The sequence below is a fragment of the Pogona vitticeps genome, chromosome 6, assembly GCF_051106095.1.
Source record: "Pogona vitticeps strain Pit_001003342236 chromosome 6, PviZW2.1, whole genome shotgun sequence".
NCBI lineage: Eukaryota > Metazoa > Chordata > Lepidosauria > Squamata > Agamidae > Pogona > Pogona vitticeps.
The window spans coordinates 3176713-3200534 of NC_135788.1; the positions used below are offsets into that span (position 1 = coordinate 3176713).

The window sequence follows — 23822 nt, forward strand, 5'->3', positions numbered from 1 at the left end:
GCATGCTCCCTTTAGTAGATGTGCATGTGAGCAACCTTTTCTGGGCTCGGCTGACTGTCAGTCTATCCAGCACTAACCGATCATCCCTGCCTCTGATTCAAAGAGAGTCACACTTCTCTACTTAAGTGTCTTTTTCCCTCTCTTTTTTGTCCATCGGAAGCAGTCAGTCTGTCACTGCAAAGCGGTCATGTTTATTCAGTTTGATGTCACCTGTTTACTGTAATGAACCCTTTTTGTTCTTTCTCCAGTTAATGTCTCAGAGTGAGTTACTGAGACAGTAAGAGCCAATCAATGAGTAAAAAACAGGGTGGACCAAACTAGAGAATTTGAAGCTATTCTGCTCTATAATTCTCTGCACTTGTGCAGCACAGCGAGAGGGATTTAACCCACATTCAAAACTCTGCAACAGATTGGCCATGTCAGGTTAATGAAAATATGAAAATGCCAACAGGATCCAAGACATTTTTGTTTAGAGGTCCCACAAGGTCAGTGATGCACAACAAAGAACAAAATGCAATATATATTTCCTAACACATTCTCAGATTTCTAAGCAAATTCTGTGTCCCTCTGAGGATAAGGGAAGTTCTCATTTTCCAACCCTGATTCCCAAAGAAGTCTTAGCAGGGAACACCATGTTGTTTCCCATCACATGGCTGCGATGGGCCCTCTCCAGCCACTTCCTTCTCCTACTCCTCCGGCATTCAGTTGTTCTTTTGAGCCCAGCCAAAATCGTTAATGCAATTATGAATGAACTGGCAGGCAGGTGGGGAGGGGGGGGGGTATTATTGGAGGCAGAAGGAAGGTTTTATTTCCTGAAGCCCTTCATAACAAGTCTTTTTGGCAAGAAGCCTAGGTGAAAAAACACACACACACACACACAAAAAAGCTGGTCTCGTCCAAATCCTCTCTGGGGGAAAAAAATGCAAGGCTCACCGTCTCCCTTGAGCGTTGTTTATTAGTTCATCTCTTTACACCGTGGGGGTCGGGGCTTTCATCTCAGCTACTCCACTTCCTCATTAGAGAGGGATCAGTCATATCACATCAGCCAACGGATCTGGCTTTCAACGTCTTCCAGGAGAAGAACCTCCGAATATGACCAGGAGGTGGGGAGACTGACGTTGGGCTCGGCAATTAATTCAATCTGTATGAAACCCTGGCCACTTCGGCTTTTGGCAAAGGATGGGGAAAGGAGCTCTACGCTTCGGCATGCCAATCCTTTAACCTGTCGAAAGCATTAAGTCCCATCGGAATGGCCATGTGAATTCTCCTAGAAGTATTCTCGAAGGCTTTCATGGCTGGGATCTGATGGTTGCTGTGGGTTTTTCAGGCTCTTTGGCCGTGTTCTGAAGGTTGTTTTTCCTAATATTTCACCAGTCTCTGTGGCCGGCATCTTCAAAGGACAGGAGTCAGAACACTGTCTGTCCTTTGGTGCAGTTTTGTGGGATAGTTGAGTATTTATAGCTATGGGAACAGCTTTTGTCCTTTTCAGGAGATTGGGTGATTAGGGTGATCAGGGTGTTTTTTTGTTGTGGATGTATTGTTGTGAAAAGGGGGGGGAGATCACCCTAATCACCCAATCCCCTGAAAAGGACAAAAAGCTGTTCCACCAGCTATAAATACTCAACTATCCCATAAAACTGCACCAGAGCACAGACAGCTTCTGATTTCCATTGACGAAAGCATTTCTGGATGATATCTTAGAGAATGCATGTTGTATTCCCCTGGGTGCAAGAAGGAAGGGACACCGCAAGGCACAAGAGAAAGTACTAAGGCACCTTGGCTGTGTGTCTTGTAACCTCTTGACTCAGAAGCAAGCTTTCAGTGTGTCTGATCCAGAGTTTGTCACGTTTTCAGGGGACCAATTGAAATCAATAGGACATGAGTTGGGCAACCTCTCCCCTTGACATTGATTGGTTTACTCTCCAGAGAACTAAGCCTGGATTCAACCCATGATTTTTCAAAAGAAGTTACTCCCTTTGGAGTATGGGCCTGTCCGTAGGCTTATGGGTCAAGCTAGGTGCAACCCAGGTGGGATTTCAACATTGCCTGAATAGCAATGTCAATAGCGCTCATTATATTGGACAGACAGAATTTTGAACCAACTGAAGCTTTACTTAACATGCAGAGAGCAGGTGGAAGGCCCTTCGGGTTGGATCTGAGTCAGGAACACAATTAAAGATGAAAATGATCATCTTTAAGACATCCAGGCAGTCTTCAAAGCTGGAACAGATTTATGCTCAAGTCCGGTTTATACACCAATCTGTAAAAGTATACACTATTTTCTCTGCACTGTTCTAAATCTGGGCCTTCCTGATTCCACTCCTTCTCCCACTAAAACCCCATCATGTTTCTTACCCTTAAGGCCTGCACAACGACTTGTTTTTATTTTATTTTTAATAGACTTGTTACTTTCCTCCAAACAGCTCTCCCACAAGCGTATCCTCTCAGGTGCCACTGAATGTTTGTGGGCATTCTATAACTTCAGGCCCGCTCTGAAGAGCACTTCCAGGCACCCCACTGGTGTCTTCCCATGGTTTCAGGCAACAGCTCTTTCCAAATACCTTCCACTTGATCCTTTCAGATCAGGTGGGGCAAATTGTGTCCCTAGAGATGGAAGGAGATTGTGGACCCCACTGGGGACTTGGCAGACCACTGGGAAATAGTTATGAACAGCAACATTGTTTTTCAAAATAGCCATGGGATGGATGGATGGATGGATGGATGGATGGATGGATGGATGGATGGATGGATGGATGGATGGATGGATGATGGATGGATGGATGGATGGATGGATGGATGAGTTAGTCAATGGATGGATGGATGGATGGATGGATGGATGGATGGATGGATGGATGGATGGATGGATGGATGGATGGATGGATGGATGGATGGATGGATGGATGGATGGGTTAGTCAATGGATGGATGGATGGATGGATGGATGGGATGGATGGATGGATGGATTGGATGATGGATGGATGGATGGATGGATGGATGGATGGATGGATGGATGGGTTAGTCAATGGATGGATGGATGGATGGATGGATGGATGGATGGATGGATGGATGGATGGATGGATGGATGGATGGATGGATGGATGGATGGATGGATGGATGGATGGGCATGGATGGATGGATGGATGGATGGATGGGTTAGTCAATGGATGGATGGATGGATGGATGGATGGATGGATGGATGGATGGATGGATGGATGGATGGATGGATGGATGGATGGGTTAGTCAATGGATGGATGGATGGATGGATGGATGGATGGATGATGGATGGATGGATGGATGGATGGATGGATGGATGGATGGATGGATGGATGGATGGATGGATGGATGGATGGCCAGGTGGGGCTCAGTGTTTTGGCCTCTCTTTGTTTCTGTAAATGACCACTTGCAAATTCCCTGCCCAATTGTGAGATCCTCCATGTTGGCTTCCATCTCATGTGCCTGCATGGAAGCCCAATGGGCATCTGTACCAGCTCTAGGGATTATTCTCTTTTATCTCGGATGGGTTTCTTGAAACAATAAGCAACTTTTACCTTTAATATTTACCCAGAGTATCATGGGTGGCAACTCCAAATTCACAGCCATAACCTCACCTTACTAGCCCACTGCATTCTCATTAGCAAAGATTCTAGGTAATTATGGGCTCAGTTCAGTTCTGTTCTCTTTTAGGCAGCCGTCATTCAGTGGTTTAGGCCTCTGACTGTGGGAGCCAGAGGTTGGGAGTTCAATTCCCCCCAGGCCTCCTGGGACAAGAGCCAGCCTGTGCAGCCTTGGGCAAGCTGCACAGTCCCAGGGCACCCCGGAAGAAGGGAAGGTTAAAGTCCGAATTGATTTGATGGCACATGGTTACTTTTATCTCTTGGACCTCTCCAGGTTCTTGGATGTTCAGGTTGAACATCCGAGGACCTTTTTTTTTTCAGACAGCCTCCCAGTGCGAGCATTCCAAAGCACAAAACTCTTCTCTATTGTGGACAAAGGAGAAACTGATGACCAAGACAAGCCCACCAAACCTTGTCCTTCAGCCATGCTTCTTTGGTTCTCCTTCGAGTAGGTCCAGTGGTACAATAACAGCAAAACTAGACCTCGAACGCATGTCTTTTTTTAGGGGGGTCTACAACTTCCATAATCCCCTGGGCGGAAGGGTGGCTAGGGGACCTCAGGGAGGGGGGTCATAGTCCAAAAAAAGCAACGTCCTTCAGTTCGGGCCGAGACCTCGCTGAGCAGGGAGAGGAACGACAGCTCATGAAGTCCATGGGATGCTAACCACCGGCTTTGCCCAGTGACACACCGACCAAGACCCAGATGGGAGCAACGCAACGGCTCCAATTACTGAGCCAACCAAGATCCCCAGGAGGAGGAGCACTCTGGAAACGGAGAGAAGGGGGCGACACGGTCAGGTGAAGTGGCCACGGCAGGATGGAGCTGAACTGTACCAACCCGGGCCGATGCGACTGCCAAGAAAACCCGAGGTTTCCTGTTGCTTCCATTTCCCCGAGTGGTGTAGCAGGAGGACAGAGTGGAGAGGGAGAGGGAGAAATATTAGGGCTTTTGTTTCTTCCGTGAAACTTTAGCGGTAGAAATTTTAATTGTGGATTCTTGTGGACAAGATGTTGAAATTCTAGCTGGCTGCTGGATGTTTCTCTCTCTCTCTCTCTCACTCACACACACACACACACACACACACACAGAGAGAGAGAGAGAGAGAGAGAGAGAGAGAGAGAGAGAGAGTCTCTCTCTCTCTTTAGCAATCTATGGCTTCCAATTTGGCCTTCCAGTTCTGCGTCCTTCATTTTCCTGTCTTCTCCTTCCCACCCACCCCCCAGCTACCAACTGACACATGCCAAGGGAACCTTGACTCTTCACTCTTTGCTAGAGACCGCAGGTGAAGTCCAGCCGGCCCAAATATTCTTCTAAAAGACTCCAAATGGACTTGAGACTTGGAATCATTTTTCCAAGTCACGTTTCAAGTCCCTGTTAGGGATGGGCCTCTTTACCTGCCACTACCACTTTCATCATCCTCAGAGGCAGCCAGCCCAGCATCCCGTCTGCCTCCATCCATGCACTGGCCCCCCCAGGCGAGAGACCGGCGCATGCGCAGAGACAGGAACCGGCTCCAGGAAGGGAAGTCAGCCTTCTCTTCCAGGCCTGCTGTCTCTGCGCATGTGCTGGCCTATCAGCGGTGTGTGTGTGTGTGTGTGCATGCGCAGTCCAGGTTTTGAGGTCTGAGTCCTATGGCGCAACGGTCAAGGGCAGGACAAATGACTCAAGATTCGAACTCGAGGCTTGAGACTCAGGACTGAGGACTGAAGATTCGCACTCGGGCCCAAAGAGTTGGACTCAGATCTGAAGACTTGCCAACATGTTCAGCCTTCTGCTGAAAAATACCAAGTTTTAGTGTACAGGTCTTTTTTTAAAAAAGCATAGATAAACCTGTACTACGTTTAGTGGAGGCTTAGGTTTGGTGGCTGCCTTTCTCGTATGACAGCCAGAGAAAATTCCTGAGGCTGAAAATTTTGTTCGTTCCCCCAAATCAAAGCATTGTGTATTTGTGCTTTTTCAATAGGTTGAAAAGGCAGAAGAAATGGCTATTCTGGCTGGGGTGGGTGGGTTATGTAGTCCGTAAAAGTAACTTTTACACACACTGAGATTTCCAAAATCTAGGATCAAGGCTTTGTCTGGCAAAGACTAAAATAAATTATGCCACATGGAAAATAATGCCAAAGTACTTAATTTGCATCGGCTCGTCATCCCATGAGGAACACCACCCTTTGGTGCAGAATCCAGACAGCAGAATCTGGGTGCGGAATTGTTCGTTGCAAAAATTTACAGGATACAGGAAACTTTGAATGTGTCCCACAAGTTCCCTTAAATTTTGCAATATCATCCAGAATGCCCCCTAGGTTTTCAATCACTAAGTCAAGCAACTTAGTTCAGGACTTTCCCAATCAACGGAGTTGCCTTGAGGGGCAGAATATTTGGCCCTCCAGGTGACAATGTACTCCTGTTCCCATTGTCCACAGTAGCTGGGACTGATGAGGACTGAAGTCCGAGCTCAGGGGAGTCCACTATGGTTTCATAGGTGAGAATTTTAAACCACGTAGTCCTGGGGATTCCTTTGGCCAGTTCAGGGGTATCCTACTCTATACAGCTAGGTAATGTAGATAATGAGAGCTAGCATAGAGTAGCGGATAGAGTGACAGACACTGTCGGCTGGCACAACCCACGTTCCACAAAGCCTACGTGGCTGATCTGGTGGCCCAAGAAAAGTATGGGATAGGGAAATTATCTTAATACATCAGGCCTGTGGGGTGCACGCTTCCATCTTTTTATCCAACGCTTCGGGCAAGGGATGGCCGTTCAAGGTATGAGGCTGCCGGGGGGTCCTACATCATTCCCACCTCCTACATTCGCCATAAAGTAATGTAATTTTAAGTAGACAGTATGGAAGGCATAAAAGACGCATCAATCCAGAAGCTGGAGAGAAGTTTTAGAGTCTTTCTTAAACAGGAAGAGAAGGGGTGCAGAAAGCCCACAATGGCATTCAGGTATAACTAAGTCCAAGGCCATCTAGTGACTAAACTATGGAATTGCACTATCCGCCTACGAAAAGAAGCATTCCCCTTGGTTTGCAAAGGCCGTGGGTTGTGATCCGTGACGACACTGGGGAGGATGGAAGGACCCAATTCTTCCTTCTACTACAACCTTACCTTCTTTGATGTCTATCACGGTGTGTTGACTCAACATATTTGTACTGCCAGTGGAGAAACTCTCCGAGCGTGAAAAAATTTGGTTTATAGGCTTTAATTCAATTCGTGTGGCTAGGGGATTCTGGGATTTGTAGTCCAAAAAAAAATAACTGTTTCAAGCTCTTGAAACTCTTAATTTAACTATGGGGGCTAGCTTTTCCTGCCACCTGGATTTGCTGTGAACTTTACCCTGCAAGAAGTTGCGTAAGGTGAACAGCAGAGAAATTAAATTTCCCTGAGAACCTCAGTTCCTGGGGCTAGCCTGGCCAGTGATTCCCCAGCCAGCAGCAAACACCTCCAGCCTGGAATTCCCTCTTGTGCAACCACTGTAAGCTCAGCCATAAAAGGAGGTTTCTTTCCTGATCTCCCTTTTCACCTTTATAGGTATTTCTTATGGCCCTCTGTGTTTATTTTTAATTTTAAAAAATGCACCTGGGATATGAAATGGGGTGTCAAAGGCCACTGCCTGTAAGTGTCCCCATTGGATAAACTCTGTGCGAGCATAAAGGGAAAAGGTGACTTTTGTCACCATAAGAGATGGGGAAAGAAAGAGAGAGAGAGAGAGAGAGAGAGAGAGAGAGAGAGAGAGAGAGAGAGAGAGAAAGAAAGAAAGAAAGAAAGAAAGAAAGAAAGAAAGAAAGAAAGAAAGAAAGAAAGAAAGAGAAGAAAGAAAGAAAGAAAAGGGAAGGAAGGAAGGAAGGAAGGAAAAGAAAGAAAGAAAGAAAGAAAGAAAGAAAGAAAGAAAGAAAGAAAGAAAGAAAGAAAGAAAGAAAAGAAAGAAAAGGGGAAGGAAGGAAGGAAGGAAGGAAGGAAGGAAGGAAGGAAGGAAGGAAGGAAGGAAGGAAAAGAAAGAAAGAAAGAAAGAAGAAAAGAAGAAAAGAAAGAAAGAAAGAAAGAAAGGAAGAAAGAAAGAAAGAAAAGGAAGAGAAGGGAAGGAAGAAGGAAGGAAGGAAGGAAGGAAGGAAGGAAGGAAGGAAGGAAGGAAGGAAGGAGAAGAAAGGAAGGAAAAGGAAGGAAGGAAAAGAAAGAAAGAAAGAAAGAAAGAAAGAAAGAGAAAGAAAGAAAGAAAGAAAGAAAGAAAAGAAAGAAAAGGGAAGAAGGAAGGAAGGAGAAGGAAGGAAGGAAGGAAGGAAGGAAGGAAAAGAAAGAAGAAGAAAGAAAGAAAAGAAAGGAAGAGAAAGAAAGAAAGAAGAAAGAAAGAAAGAAAGAAAGAAAAGGGAAGGAAGGAAGGAAGAAGGAAGGAAGGAAGGAAGAGAAGAAAGAAAGAAAGAAAGAAAGAAAGAAAGAAAGAAAGAAAGAAAGAAAGAAAGAAAAGAAAGAAAGAAAGAAAGAAAAGAAAGAAAGAAAGAAAGAAAGAGAGAGAGAAAGAAAGAAAAGGATGTCTTGGCTAAACAGAAAATGTTATCCTTTGGATTCAGGATAACTAACGAATCCTCTGCTTTCTGTTATGATCTTTTGGGAAGGTTCTGCTCAAAGACGATGACCAGGTCATCTGCTAGCTTGGCATCTCCTCTGTGGACTAAACACTAAGGGTACCCCCTTGTTATATCATGCTCTTAGATCTCATGGGCTCAATAGGGTCAGTGGATTTCATAACCCAGATGAGAAAACGGGGACATGGAACCTTCCTCGTTGCTGCAGGAAGTTAGGCTGGCTGGCCACTAGGTGGCGCTCTCTTCTCTCGTCACCCCCCCAGGCCCATGCAGAGAAAATGTGTCGGTTTGGGGAGAACCCCACCCCAATTTCAGAGTCTCAGCATCATCCCCCAAAGCGGTGATCCTTATGTCTGCAAAAGTTTATTATTTTCCTACTTTCTTTAGGAGGAGTTTGGGGCAGAGATGAAGAACTGTTACTCTTTGGAGGGAGTACTCTGCACATGCTCAAAGGCACTCTACTGCTACATTTAGAAAAACCGATTGCTGTCTGAAGGGGAAAGCCTTGTTGGTTTCTGGACACTCCATGAGTTAAGAGGCTTTCAGGCTCAGCAGAGTTTGGAAACACTGCCTTTTGGACTCCAACTCCCAGAATCCACCAGCCCCTCCTACCAGCCTCCGAGGCTGACGTACCAGAATCAGAAGCCAGAAATAGTCTGAAGAGGGAACGACTCCTGTGTTTTATTTCAAGCTTTATTTCCCTCTGCGCTCAAATTTTGTAAAGGTGAACCGTCTTTCCATTTCAGATGTACGGCCCACCAGTGTTGATTGTTCCTCTAAACTGAAGCCAGTTTTCATTTAATCATCTCCACTGGCCAGATTCAATTGGGATGGCTTTTCCCAGCATGCGGTAAAGGTAAAGGTTCCCCTTGACATTTTTAGTCCAGTCGTGTCCGACTCTAGGGGGCAGTGCTCATCCCGTTTTCAAGCCGTAGAGCCAGCGATTGTCCGAAAGTTTCCGTTGCCACGTGGCCAGCGTGACTAGGGAACGCTGTTTTACCTTCCCACCGAGGTGGTACCTATTTATCTACTCGCATTTGCATGCTTTTGAACTGCTAGGTTGGCGAGGAGCTGGGACAAAGTGATGGGAGCTCACTCCGTCGCGTGGATTCGATCTTACGGCTGCTGGTCTTCTGACCTTGCAGCACAGAGGCTTCTGAGGTTTAACCCGCAGCGCCATCACGTACCAGCATGCGGTAGCCCATGTTATACCTGAGCAGCATCTTAGGAGGGTGACCCAAATTTAACACTAACACCATTCAAAATGCAAGGGTTCAGACGAAGATTTCCTAAGAATGTACTGCTCCAAGCCCTGAGCCTCGCTGGACAACATTTGCCAGTTCTGGTTTCTCTGACTTCTCCTTTTTTCCCTCCTCAAGCGGTTTTGGTTCCGAATATGATGACTCTTGCAAATTTTGAAACATTCTTAAGAAAAGGGGCTGAACTGGAAGGCTGAAATTCTGCCTGTCTCTGGAAGAAAACCTTCGCCTCCTTCTAGACGCCGGTTCGTGTCTCATGTTGACTTCCAGCAGCCTTGAGGATTGGCTACAGAACATATTTTGTATGAATAAGTACAGCTTATCCCGCAGTTGTCCTTGAGATGTAGATGTTTTCAATCTGAACTAGAGGTGGGCACGAACCGATTCACGAACCAGAAAAACTGACGAACCAGCTTAGTTTGTGCTTTGGTTTGTGGTTCAGTTGGAGGATCCTGTGTCGCTGAAGCAAAATGAAGCACCAAACATTTTGCTGCTCGTGTTAGCTGGGCAGCAACAGTACTGGTGTTATAGGAGCTGGTAGCCTCCCCACCTAAAACTAAGATTAAGGCCACTGGTCCCATCACCTCCTGGGAAATCGAAGATATGGGAAGATATGGAGGCAGTGACAGGTTTTCCTTTTTGGGCTCCAAGATCACTGCAGATGGAGACACAAAATTAAAAAGCGCCTGCTTCTTGGGAGGAAAGCGATGACAAACCTCGACAGCATCTTTAAAAGCAGCACCTTGCCGACAAAAGTCTGAATAGTCAAAGCTATGGTTTTCCTTGTAGTGATGTATGGAAGAGCGAGCTGGACCGTAAAGAAAGCAGACCGCCAAAGAATTGATGCCTTTGAATTATGGTGCTGGAGGAGGCTCTCGAGAGTCCCCTGGACTGCAAGGAGAACAAACCTATCTGTTCTGAAGGAAATCAACCCTGAGTGCTCCCTGGAAGGACAGATCCTGAAGCTGAGGCTCCAAGACTTGGCCATCTCATGAGAAGAGAAGACTCCCTGGAATAGACCCTGATGTTGGGAAAGTGTGAAGGCAAGAGGAGAAAGGGATGACAGAGGACGAGAGGGTTGGACAGGGTCATTGAAGTGACCAACATGACTTTGATCCAACTCCGGGAGGCAGTGGAAAACAGGAGGGCCTGGTGTGCTCTGGTCCATGGGGTCATGAAGAGTTGGACATGACTTAACGACTAAACAACAGCCTCCCCACCAGGCATGAACCAAGAACTGAATGGCGAACCGGTTCGGTTTTCCAGTTGGTTCATGGTGGTTTGTGATTTGTGCTTCACCATGAAGCATCACAAGCTACCATTTTTCAGGTTCGTACCCATCTCGAGTCTGAAGGTCCAGCCACTCATACGGTCAATAATGAACAGAAATAAATCTGTCATACAATAAGGTACATGAATTGTTGAAGCTTAAACCCCATAAGCCCTTTCCTGTGACACGTCTAGACAAGCCCGTCATCTCCACCCACCATCTGGCCAGCATCCTGACCAGAGAGGAAGTTCGCTGGACAGAGGTTGGAAGCCACATATATATGTATGGCTTCCATATATATATATATATGAGGTGGTTATTAAACTATTGTGCCATGCCAGTGCTCGGCAAAGCTGCCAGCTTGTCTGGTTGCTCCATGAAAATTAAAATAACGAGAGAGGCCATAAAATGTGAAGTGCATAATGGATCCTCGTTCTCTCCTCATCGTCTGGTGTGTTTCATCATCTTGGCCCCATGAGGACGACAACTTGTCCTAGCCACCAGAGCTGCTTGGTAATCCCTCTGACGGGTTTGGGTGTACATTAAAATGTGGAGCACAAAACATTCGGAATGTTCTCGGCTGTCCTGGCCAACCCCCCCCCCCCCCACGCAATCCAAAGAGGACGTTGGAAAACAGGCGGGAAAAGAGCACGCAAAATGATCCCTAGGGTTTTCCAGGAGCTGTCATTCAAAAAAAGTAACTTTTCCAAGCTGTTCCCATAAGGATAGGATAAAGTTTTAGATTGTTGTGGATTTAGATGAGGAGTGTCTTTGGGCAAGTATGTAAACACGACCTTTCTGGACTGGGGTAACTGTCAATCTATCTAGTACAAACCAATCACGCCTTCTCTCCCTCTGATTTCTAAAAGAGCCCCGCCTCTCCGCTTTGGTGCTTTCCCCCTCTTTTCAGTTCTGTTGAAGTCTGTTGCTGAAAGCAGTCATGTTTGGCAATTTGCTGTTTGATATCTTTGTCTGTAAATGAGTGAAACATTTTTTTTAATTCTTCCCCTTACTAATGTCTCAGAATACATTACTGAGACTGTAAGTGACCGTTGATGAGAAAAAGAGGTGGATGAATCTGGGGAGCCTGAAGCTATTCTGTGAATTCTTGTACTTCTGCTGCTCAGCTAGAGGAATTGTAACTAAAAAATTCAAAACTCTGCAACAAAATTTCCCATCTAAGCCTTACATTAATTTGTACATAAACATGCAATTTCACTATAAGATGGAACAGGTAGAGGGATTTCGACCCACTTGTGTTTTAGTTTCGCGGATGTGTCTGGACTACACCCCTTCATATTACAGGTGGGACAAATGGCCTTCCTTAGAAAATAACAACAGTAATAAGAACAGCAACAGCTTGTGCTGAAGGAGACCTGTTGGGATTAGCTGTAGTGGCAGAGCGCAACAGCTTTGGATTACTGAAGTAGAACTGTTGTTCACTCACTGCGGGAAATCGTTTAGGGACGACGTGGGGGGGATGAAAAATCTCATCAAAATTGCAAAAGTCCATGCATCCAAAGTCTGCTATCAGCCATTTTCTGCCTCTCTTGAACAAGGAGGAAAAATAAGCTCCAAACGACTTCCAAGTGAGAAGGAAGGAAGCCGACGAGTACCAATCTACATGTATATCCAGAAAAGGCAAGAAGAGAAACCATATGCAACCCTCTCTCTGCTTATAGCCCCTACACTACCTGGTTTACTTATTTGTTTTATCTTATTAGTATCCCACCCCATTAGCACAATGCATTATTCTGGGCAGTTTACAACATACTAGGGGTTCAGATCAATTGCTGATATTCCCTCTGAAACAATGTCAAAAGGCCAAGTTGTCTATGGAGAAGCTTATACAAGTAGAAATGGATCCTGCTTTCAATCCTTAGCTGAATGCATAGACGTCTGGGGGGGTATAGCCAATCAGGGCCTGGGACATTGAGGATGGGGATATAGCCAATCAGGGCCTGGGACATTGAGGATGGGGGTATAGCCAATCAGGACCTGGGACATTGAGGATGGGGGTATAACCAATCAGGGCCTGGGACATTGAGGATGGGGGTATAGCCAATCAGGGCCTGTGACACTGAGGATGGGGGTATAGCCAATCAGGGCCTGGGACACTGAGGATGGGCGTATAGCCAATCAGGGCCTGGGACATTGAGGATGGGGGTATAGCCAATCAGGGCCTGGGACATTGAGGATGGGGGTATAGCCAATCAGGGCCTGGGACATTGAGGATGGGGGTATAGCCAATCAGGGCCTGGGACATTGAGGATGGGGGTATAGCCAATCAGGGCCTGGGACACTGGGGATGGGGGTATAGCCAATCAGGGTCTGGGACATTGAGGATGGGGGTATAGCCAATCAGGGCCTGGGACATTGAGGATGGGGTTATAACCAATCAGGGTCTGGGACACTGGGGATGGGGGTATAGCCAATCAGGGCCTGGGACACTGAGGATGGGGGTATAGCCAATCAGGGCCCGGGACATTGAGGATGGGGGGGCAGGCATAAGCCACCCCTGTGGAGCTCAGCACCTCCTACCCCAGGGCTTCAGTAGCCAGTGGGTGGTTTGGAGACCATTAATGGAGCTCTCCTCCTGGTGTCTTGCTTCCCGCTTCCCACTATCTTACAGAAAAGGAAATAGTGTAAAAGGGAAGGCCCAACTTTGAGAGCGCGAGAGAGATTTCCTTCCCAGGGAGGTCCCACTCCGATTTTTCCACGGTTCGTGGCCTCGTCACTGAGAAGCCTCAAGAAATCAATAGGGAGGGGAACTCTGGTCTCGAGCTCCTCTATCCACCTCACAAGGCGCTTTAATTACTCCCTGCCTTTGGTGCCTTTCGGACACAGAAGCCTATCACCCCTTAAGCCGGCTGCCTGAGTCTTCGTTTTGCAGACGCGGTCGGCACCCGCTCGGTCGGCCAATGGCAAGCCGGTCACACAAGTATTATGTTTTTCCTCTGGCGGTCTACGGTTTCACCCTCGCTGGAATTAGACAGCCAAGAGTAGCCCAGGAAGAATGGCTCCATTCACGTCCCCCTGAGAGGAAGGCTGATGCAGAGGGCCAAACACCACGGCGGGGGCCAATTAGCTTCCGATTTCATGCCTCGACTCCCGTCCAGAAGCGAGCGTTGTTTTTGTTTACTGGAGAGGCTGGCCATCCTTTCGGAAGAAGGTAGCTGCCCAAAGTTGGGGCGGGGGGGGGGGGGGAGACAGTTTTGCACGAGCAACTTTGCCACTCCATACTCTCACATCAGACCATTCTGACAGCGGGTGCAAGAGTCAGCATCCCAGGAATTTCAGTTCCGGATAGGGATGTTGGTAAGTCGTGGGGCCGAAGTCCCAGGTCTGAGTCCAAGTCTTTTGGTGCTAAGTCCAAACTCCAAGCCTGAGTCTTTGATGCCAAGTCCCAAGTCTGAGCCCCTATTAAAAACAAGATTCCCCCCCCCAAAAAAAGGGAGAGGTGCATCTGATGGGGACATGGGAGAGGAGGGCCTTCTCTGTGGCTGCTCCCAGAGACTGTGGAACTCATTCCCACTGGGGGCCATCCCGGCCCCATCTTTGTAATTCTTTTTTAAAGAAGTCAGACCTGGTGCTCTTAAGACTGTGGAACTCCCTCCCACTGGAGGCCCAGCTGGCCTCGTCTTGGCTCTCCATCCGCAAGCAGGCAAAGACCTTTCTCTTTGAACAAGCTTTCTCTCGGAGACTGGCTGCCTGAGCGTGGGTTTTAAATGGACTATTGGGCTTTGCTGCTTTGACTGTGTTTTTGGTACTACTTGTGTTTACCATTTGTTCCTTTTTAATATTTGTATGCTTACTGTTTTACCTTTTAAGGATACAAGTCATCTTTTTTTTTACACGCATTGTTCTTAGCTTTGAATATTATTTTTCAATGAGGCAAGCCGCCACGGGTCCTTCTTAAAGAGAAAGATGGAGTAAAATATTTTAAATAAATAAAAGACACTAATGAATAATTACATACATAGATATACAGATTGATCCTGTTGTTTGCAAATGTGATCCCAAGTTTCATCGTAAAGAAGCCAGACCCCAGGTTTCAGCAAGGCTGACCTGCAACTATTTTGGGGTAATACCAACAAGCCCTACCATTCCAGAATTATTCCTGAGTTTAGAAAAGCTGTCATTTGTTCGTTTGGACTCTAAAGCTGAAAAAGATCAGCCGTCCAAAAAATAAAAATACGCTTTACCAAGCTCTGAATGCTTCAGACCAGTTTCTTACTCAGATGATTCCTCCCGTCTGCCCGAGAAAGAACATTTCCTCTGAACGGGCATTGCACTTTCCTGGCAAGGCAATCCCCTTCCATTTCTTTCTAATTTTTTTTAAAAAAAGAGTCCCGCATATCAAATCACAACCCCAACATCATCTAGTGGGTGGAATGCAATCCCTCTTTCTTCTCTTCTGTTTATCCTGTGGCCTCTGGAAAAACAAGCATCCTGTTCTTTCCCTTACAAGACTCTCCAACTTTGTTCGGGTCCACGCCCCGCTCCACAGATGATGGTGGAGCAAAAGGTGTCCTTATGTCTTGGTGGGGGAGGAATGTAAAGGGGGGGGGGGCAAAAATAAGAAATAAACCTTGCAGTAACAAGGAATGCCAGCTGTAATGGTTACACTCCCTGCGCTTTTCCAGGGCTTCAAGACAAGCTTGGCCTGGCTTTAATAAAAATCCACGGGTAACAAACTAAAATTTACAAAGATTTATTTTAGTGGGAAATTCTTATTAAAGAGGGTTTAAAGCCTAACGTAGGCTCTGTTGGAACAGAGCATCGATGTGCGTAGCAAGCGATCTGCATCTAGTGTGTCAGGTGCACATAGATCAATAACCCAGGAGTTTTCCTCTCTTGTCTTTTCTAGCTCTACATGTAGATCAGTACTCTTAAAATTCCTTCCTCCTTCTCTCTCTCTATCATACCTTTCTGCAGCTAATTTCTCTCATCCATCTTATATTTTGTGCCTAAGATTTCTGCATCCTCACACGCTCAATGTAAATGGATTTTGTTTGATGCTAAATAAGTTATTAATTTTTCCTCTTAGGGTTCCGAGTGATCAGCTCTCCTCAGCAGCAACAGTAAATAGCCCTCAATAATCTCACTGCATTCTTGCACAACTAAATAGGAAGGAACGAAGGAAGGAAGGAAGGAAGGAAGGAAGGAAGCAAGCAAGCAAGCAAGCAAGCAAGCAAGCAAGCAAGCAAGCAAGCAAGCAAGCAAGCAAGCAAGCAAGCAAGCAAGCAAGCAAGCAAGCAGTGATGGTCTCAATCTTGGATTGTGGCAGGAAATCTCACGGTGAAAATTCAGTCAAGTAAGCGTTGCATCATGTCACGACAGTCAAAATCAACAAAAGCAAATAATCTAGTGAGCATTGTTCCATCGAGCCCTGTAACGTGCTACTTCTAAATAGCGCTACACCGCTAGACCTGAGCATTCTTGGCATCTCCACTCTCCGTTGCCAACAGGCGGACGGACCCCCCCCCCCCCCGCGGCCGGCTCCGTCCCTCCAACACCCTCGGCAAGCTATCCTCTCGAAGGTTCTCATGGGTTGCTACGGACAGAGACAGCTGTGGCGGGAAATGTGCCACGCTGAGCCTCTGGCCTTCTGTTTATTCGTTTGCTTTCTTTAGGTGCAGAGTTTGGACGCTGAGTGGAATTTATTTGGGACGGGTCCCTCTGGACATTTGACCGGCCTCTTGTTCAGTGAGGAAACATCAGCTCTGGGCATGTCAAGGATGACCCGGTCGCTGGGAAATGTGCGGCAGAAATGTGGAACTTCCTCCCGGATGGACGCCCGAGCCAGGTTTTGGGTTTAATGGCCCAGATGGAGTTACTCATACTGCAGCTTCTTGCAGGGACTGGCGGATGCAGGAAGGTTGGAGGGGGAGGGTCCCTATCTATTTGGCCTGCATTGGATAAGCATTCCTATCCTTTCAGCGTATTGTGTCGGAAAGGTGGAAATAGGCTTTCTATGCAGGGGGACGGAGATTGGAAATAACTAGTAATGTCATTACCTGTAGAACTATTTGCTTTTTGATGCAATGAGGACGCCCATAGCAATTATGGAAGTGCAGGTGGAAACCACTCAAGCCAATAAACCATTGGAAGTCAGAGATGATAAATATGGTGTCATGAATCTCTCAATAATTTCTATTTATCATTGTGCAAATTGTATCTTTTGAGTGTTCACTGGAAGGACAGATCCTGAAGTGGAGGCTCCAAGACTTTGGCCATCTCATGAGAAGAGAAGACTCCCTGGAAAAGATCCTGATGTTGGGAAAGAGTGAAGGCAAGAGGAGAGAAGGGGACGACAGAGGATGAGATGGTTGGACAGGGTCACGGAAGCAACCAACGTGAATTTGACCCAACTCCGGGAGGCCGTGGAAGACAGGAGGGCCTGGCGTGCTCTACTCCATGAAATCACGAAGAGTCGGACATGACTTAATGACTCAACAACAACAACAACAAAATTGTATCTTTAACTTAGAATTCCTAGCAAGGTGTAGTGGAAAAATGAACTATGACTGATCACCTTAGATGGAAGGGACCCTACAGATCTTCAAGTCCAGCTCAAGAAAGCACCCAGGAGAGCCAGACACCTAGATCACTGAGCTTTCCAGATGATGATGATGATAAGGGATTATTTTTATTGATGTCGCATTATACTACCCTAAATACAACTAATCTTTGATTTTGGAAGCTAAACAAGAATTCGTATGGCTCATGTTTGGATGGGAGACCAAGAGATAACATCTGGGACCTCCAGGTAGGATGGGCAAAGAATGCTACCTGAAATTCTGGAAAAGCTGCCGGTTAGAGTTAGCAACATTAGCAATAAATGGAGCAAGAGTCTGACTCAGCCCAAATCGGTGTTCAGATCCTGTTTCAGAAGGAAATGGTGCTACCACCAAGAGACTTTGCAGAAAAGTAGCTCGGAACCCTCTCAGATTTCACAGACAACAATAGGGACGTATCTGTGACACCCTGTCCTCACGACCAGGGCAAGGTAAGGTTCAAGGGGACCCCTGGCAAAGGTTTATTTAATTTATTCATCAAGAGCAGCAACAGCATCACAGTCACCAAGAGGCAATTGTGAGCCACAGTGCCGTCTTGTAATGTTGCCTTGAAAGATGGCATGAAATTTAAGACACGGGCGGAACATAACTATGAGCCAAGAAACTTAAAAACTAGAGATGGTGTCCATAAAACTCGGGGCAGAGTGGCTAAAGTGCAGTACTGCAGTGAAGACTCTGCTCACAGTTTGAGTTCAATCCCAATGGGGTCGGGTAGCCGATTTGTGGTAAACTCAGCCTTCCCAAGTCAATAAATTGAGTGTCCAGTTCATTGACAATGTGTAGCCTGCATCACCTCTTCTCCAGCACTACGTTTCAGATGAATCAGCCCAGCCTTATACCCTTTCCTCTTTAATAATACAGTGGTGCCTTGCTTAATGAGGATAATCCGTTCCAGTGAAATCGCTGTACAGCGAAATTCTCATTAAGCGAAATAAAAAATCTCATTGAAACGCATTGAAAACCCGTTCAATGCATTCCAATGGGCTGAAAACTCACTGTCCAGCAAAGATCTTCCATAGGGGTGGTCATTTTCGGTGCCTGTATAGTGAGGAATCTGTCCAAAAACACAGTGGGGAGCCATTTTACACAATGGGCAGCCATTCTGAAGCCACTGATCAGCTGTTTTAAAATCGTCGTGATGCGAAGAATTGGTTCCCAAAGCAGGGAACCGATCGTCGCAAAGCGGATTTTTGCCATTAAAACATCATTTTGCGATCACGGTTTCGTCATTTAACAAAGCAATCGTTAAGCGAGGCACCACTGTAATAATAATCCTAGAACCACAGAGCTGGAAGGGACTCCCTCTGGATCACTGAACCCAGCCCCTGTCCAAGAGGCACCCTGGGGGAATCGAACTCCCACCCAAATGCCTGAGCTATTCAGCAGGTTTTTTTAATTGTTTTGAAAGCTTAAACTTTATTTCAAAGAGCATCCCGTTCTTTCCCTTCTGTTCCAGGAAACACAAGGGGCTGGCACCCATGGCCCAGATGAGAGTGGGCCTGAGACCGTGCTGATGGTCCCGGGTGCCAAAAATGGCTCTACCAGCAGGGGGGAACATGAGAGTCTGCGCAATCCGAATCCACTCCCTCCACCAGCCTTAAAAACAGATGACACCAGCGCTAGCTCCTTGCTCAGCCCTTGTCTGTCAAACTCTTTATAGCTGCTATCTCCATGTGCCGGGGGAGCGAGCGTTTGTATACCGAGCTGTCAGCACCCTTCCGAGTGGGCAGATTTTTCCAAATCATCGGTAACCCGAGTGTCTCTCCAAACCCGAGATTCTTTCTTCCTCCGTGTCAACAGCGCAGGGCCCTGGGGAGATCCGGTTACAGGCGATCTCTCCTCCAGCTGATGGGCAGGAGGGAACTTGGCCAGGAGTAACTGTGACAAGCTCAGAGGGTGTTTTTACAGGCGCAATAGTTTAATAGGGTGGCTAATGTGAAAGGATTATCCCGTTTAACCCCGAGACATCTGAGGCGGGAGGGCCACAAAGGACGGGACACCCGGTCGCACAGATTCCCGTAAGGAAAACGGCTCTCCAAGAAATGTCCGCCTCTAAGGCCAGAACTTGAAGACCTATGCATTTGAACTCCGGAAGTCACAAAGTCCCGGGAATGTAGTAACTCGTTCCTCGTTTTGGTAGGAAGGGCATCTTCAGATTACTTTCCAAAGGTCACTCAACAAGTAGGGAGGGAATATATTTTCCAAGGACTCAAACTGAAGTCACAACTTAAAAAAAACCCACCCAACTCTCCCTTTTTCCTGGTGAGAAAAGCTTGTTTTTAGTAGGGACTCTGGACCACCAAAGACTGAGACTTGGGACTTGGAAGTCGGACGCAAAGCCTTGCCAACATCCGTGGTAAAATATCATGTTTTCTAGGGGCAGATCGACTATGAAACCCATGAAGCTTAAGACTTTAGGGCCCCTAATTTTGGACGGCCCCCCAGAAAGAACTTTAGTCCACATTTTTTTAAAAAAATTTTGGTGGTGATCAGTCACGGAACCACCTTTAGTAAAGGAGATACTAGTGGTTACCCAGACCTCCTTGTTGGTTGCAAAGGGGGTCCAAGAACAGTTCAAGCCTCCGGGCCCTTCTCTTTGAAGTTCAAAAGTTCGAAGGACATGATTGGTTCATCCTGGATAGATGGGCAGTCCCCCCAGAGAAGCCCCTCCCAGTCACATAAACTACAGACACCCTGCGAGGTTGTAAATAAAACTCCAACGAGGACCAAGTTGGAACATTCCGCGGAGGAAGCCTGACAAGGCCACGATCACAACCTTGCTTGAGAACACCCCAAAATTCCTCATTTTTTTTAATTGGCGAGGGTGTCGCTCCACCCCCTAGGCAGGCTCCTCCCAACCCATTCGTCGGTGCTTGCATCCTGACCTGAGGTCTGTGGGGCTGGAGGGGGGTTCGTGCCCCACATGTGTTTCCCTGGCATTGGTTTTCCAGCCTCACACTCTTGTGGAGGGAGACAAGGAGGGAGAAAAGAGAGGGGAAAAGAAAGCGAGAGGATGATGGTGAATGAATAACTGTCTAGATTTGAAAGGCAGACAGAGAAGGATGCTACGGAAGGAGGGGGACTTTTCATTTGGGTGTATTTTTTTACCCACTGATCCGTTGAGTTGTAGGGTGAACGAAGAGGAGACGGGTGAGCCAATGTCTAGACTGGGTCTACTTCCGTGTAGGCGCATGTATATGTGCTCATGCATCAATGCAGGAACTCATGTGTGTGTTCATACCAAATTTTGCTCAGACTCTGGCTGCCAGCCGTGGCCCCGTCTAACGCTCGTCGCTGTGGGGTCGACCACAGCGCTGCCTCAATGGGCCCCATCCACCACTGAGATTGCCATTGGCCGAGGCCTGGGCAGTGGGAGCAAACGACCCCATTGGACATCAGAGCAGATGCTGAAGTCAAAAGAGTGATTTTTTTTTTTTTTGGCCCCCTCTTGGCGGGCCAGAACGGCCTCGAGAAATGTACCCGTCTTAGCATCCCGGCCGGAGTGATATCACTGCGCTGATTCATCTCCCTGCAGTTGTTTCAGCATCTGAATGGGACCAGGGTTTTCCATTCTCCACGGATTTAGGCGAGCCAGACTGGACTGCCTGGTATGCTGGCACCTGGCCAATCCGTCACAAGTGCGGGTCTGTTTACCTCCTCTTTGTGCTGGCTGGGGTTCTCATCCCCCCGCTCTTCTCCGCAAGCCGCCGTGGTCTTGCACACGATATTGGATCATCTTTAATTAGAGTTCTTTTCTTGTGCTGGGATAGCCAGGGTGGTGTAGCAGCGGATAGACTGTTGGATTCAGTCTGCAAAAAAAAACCCCAAAACCCTGCTCAGCCGTAGAGACTCATTGAAGGCTGGAAAATGGCCAGTCGCTCCTTGAGTATCTCACACACGTTGACCGCTCTGTTAGGACCTCTAGAAGCTGGAAGTGACTTGATGACGCACGACAACGTCAAATCGTTCTGTATTCTAGTGGAAGAGTTGATGTCCAGAGGTAATCAACTGAGATCAAGATTGCCAGTTGTCAGAGATTGGAAAAAATCCCTTTTTAAAGACTACAGCTTCCAACCACCAGCTGGTCAAGTGACTTGGGGGATTCTAGAGCTGTCAGTCCAAAAGCGACGGTTACAAGTTCAACGATTGCCACACCAAGATTGAGCTGAGCAGGAGGGTGCAACATGGCTACTTTTATCATTTTTAAAATATTTTATTATTTCCACAAAAAAACATCCACTATTGGCTGTTTGTCTCTGCCCGGTGTCAGCCTTTCTCTCCTTCCTTGAGCTGAACGGAAGGCAAATGGGATATCAATGTAGTCCAAAGTCATCTTCACGAGCAGTATTTGCACACAGAGAGAAATATTTAAGTAGCAGAAGCCGCTTACAGGGATCTGAGGAGGCGGCAGGCAGGGGCGCACGAGACCGGACACACAACCAGCACCTTGTCCGCTCACTGGGGCACCTTCTGCAGCCGGAATTCTGTGCGCACGGAAACCGAACTGGATGCCCACCAAAGACAGTTAAAAAAATAAAATTAAAAGCTGCGTGAATTGTGATGATGCAGAATAAGTAAAGGTTAGCCTAACAGTTGGCAATACTAAAGGGAATGGTGCATTTCTTTAACTGGAGGAGGGAATTCTGGGGTGGGTGGGTGGGGGGTCTGTGTTTGTGACTCCCCAAGAAATATCTTGGGGGCAATGCTCTTCATCTATCACTGCTGAAGGGGCCACAGAAATCCCAGAAATTCCAGCTCAAAAGAAGTGGCGCCTTAATTCAGCACTAATGTGCTTGAACCCTTTATGAGGGGTTTAGACATCTGGCTGCAGAGCGAGAGGTTGGGGGTTCGATTCCCCCACGGGGCCTCCTTGAACCGGGGCCGGACTCGAGGATCCATGGGGTCCCCTTCCAGCTCTGCCATTCTAAGAGGATTATTATGGAACTGCTGGTTAGCTCAATGGTCTACGTCTCTGGCTGCGTAGCTGGAGGTTGAGAGTTCGAATCCCACCTAGGCCTCCTTGAGGCGAGCCGGCCTTGGTGATCCATAGGGGCCCCTTCCAGCTTTGCAGTTCTAAGATGATGACGGGGTGTGTGTATGATGATTTCATTCCCTGTGCCTGGATTTAAAAGTACACCAGTTTCGGGGTGGGTGGGTGTGAATTTTGGAGGGTGTTTTCCTTTTAATCTCAAGAAATTCACACATTTGCTGCAATTCTTATCAGGCATCAGCTGGGACGCCGCTCCCCTCCTTCCTCACGGCCGCCTCCCCACCCTTAACCCACAAGAGCATCGACCCCCGGTTACCTTTTCCACAGAAAAGCATCTCGGCTTAGAGAGCGTCTCTGGAACAGTTCGATACAAGGCGTCACTGTTTCCAATTACACGCTCCGGCTTTTATCTTCTTTATATAAGCTATCCATTCCCTCCCACTAATTGGATCCTTATTTCCTCCAAAAGAGAGAAGAGAAAATAATGGGGGGAAAAACATTGATCACATTATTCCTCACATCTCAGCTGAGCTTCTGTTATCTTTAGTTTTGGAACATATATGAAGGGTTTGTTGGCCCGGAGAGCCGCCCGGCCTCTCTCGCTGCTCATTAGGGACCCCGCGATTTTTCCATTGTAAATTAAACGAGACAATCAAACGGCAATCCATGTAAGTTTACTTTTTCATTCCCCCTTCCACATACTTTTCAAGGAGGAGAGCAAAGGGAAGGAGACTCAAAAAAAGAGAGCGCAAGATATATCTCCCGTAACACAACATACCCTTAGGACAGGTTTCTATCTGATGGTATTTCGATGGCGAGATGCCCAGACATACTCTCTTGCATTGCATACTTGGCACGCAAGAACTCCCGACTGCATCCAAGCTATCTTTGGATCTGCCAATAGTTGCTCAACAAATTCTATAGGAGAGAAGAGTTATGTTTTGTGGAGAGATCCGCCGTGAAATCAAAGTAGACAAGATAAAACGTGATGAGTGATTCTGCTGTCTCATATCCTGTTTGACACTTCTATTAAGGAAAACTTGCTGCTTGCAGCTGAACGGTGAAAGAAAATGTTCCAAAGTTTTTCAGGCGCGTGCGCACACACACACACACACACACACACACACACACATTTGTGGGATGCAAGAGCAAAACAGCCGTTCTCCTTTTTTTTCATCTACGAGGTTGAAGCCTTGCGTTGGTCTCCCTCCCTGGCCCGACCCAACCACTGGTTCCCCTTTGGCTCCTTCCCTAAAATTTATCCCCTCCCATGTGCTTTGCAGTACCAGAAACAACCACAAGGAGGCAGGACTCCTCTTGCAGATTTATACAAATGGCGTAACTTTTAGGCACGAATTGCTATAAGAAATCTCCGTAGGCATCACCTAACTTATCGGACATTCCTTTCTGGAAATTACACCACTTGTGTAACTGACAACAGCCAGAGGCTTGGGACATTCCAAAGACAGGCAAGTTTCATGTGACACAAGCTTTTGTGGACCACGGTCCCCTTCATTAGATGCGTCCA

At 47.0% G+C, this 23822-nt stretch overlaps 1 protein-coding gene and 1 long non-coding RNA gene across 2 annotated transcripts in view; one reads left to right on the forward strand and one right to left on the reverse strand.

Annotated features, from left to right (window-relative positions):
• The window catches only part of LOC144583756 (uncharacterized), a 380160-nt gene that overhangs the window by 287324 nt on the left and 69014 nt on the right, over positions 1-23822 (reverse strand). The gene's annotated exons all lie outside the window — the stretch shown is intronic.
• LOC144583757 (uncharacterized) lies at positions 14491-19767 on the forward strand. The gene is made up of 2 exons (XR_013537690.1): positions 14491-15251; positions 15774-19767. It is a non-coding gene; the product is annotated as an uncharacterized LOC144583757 (long non-coding RNA).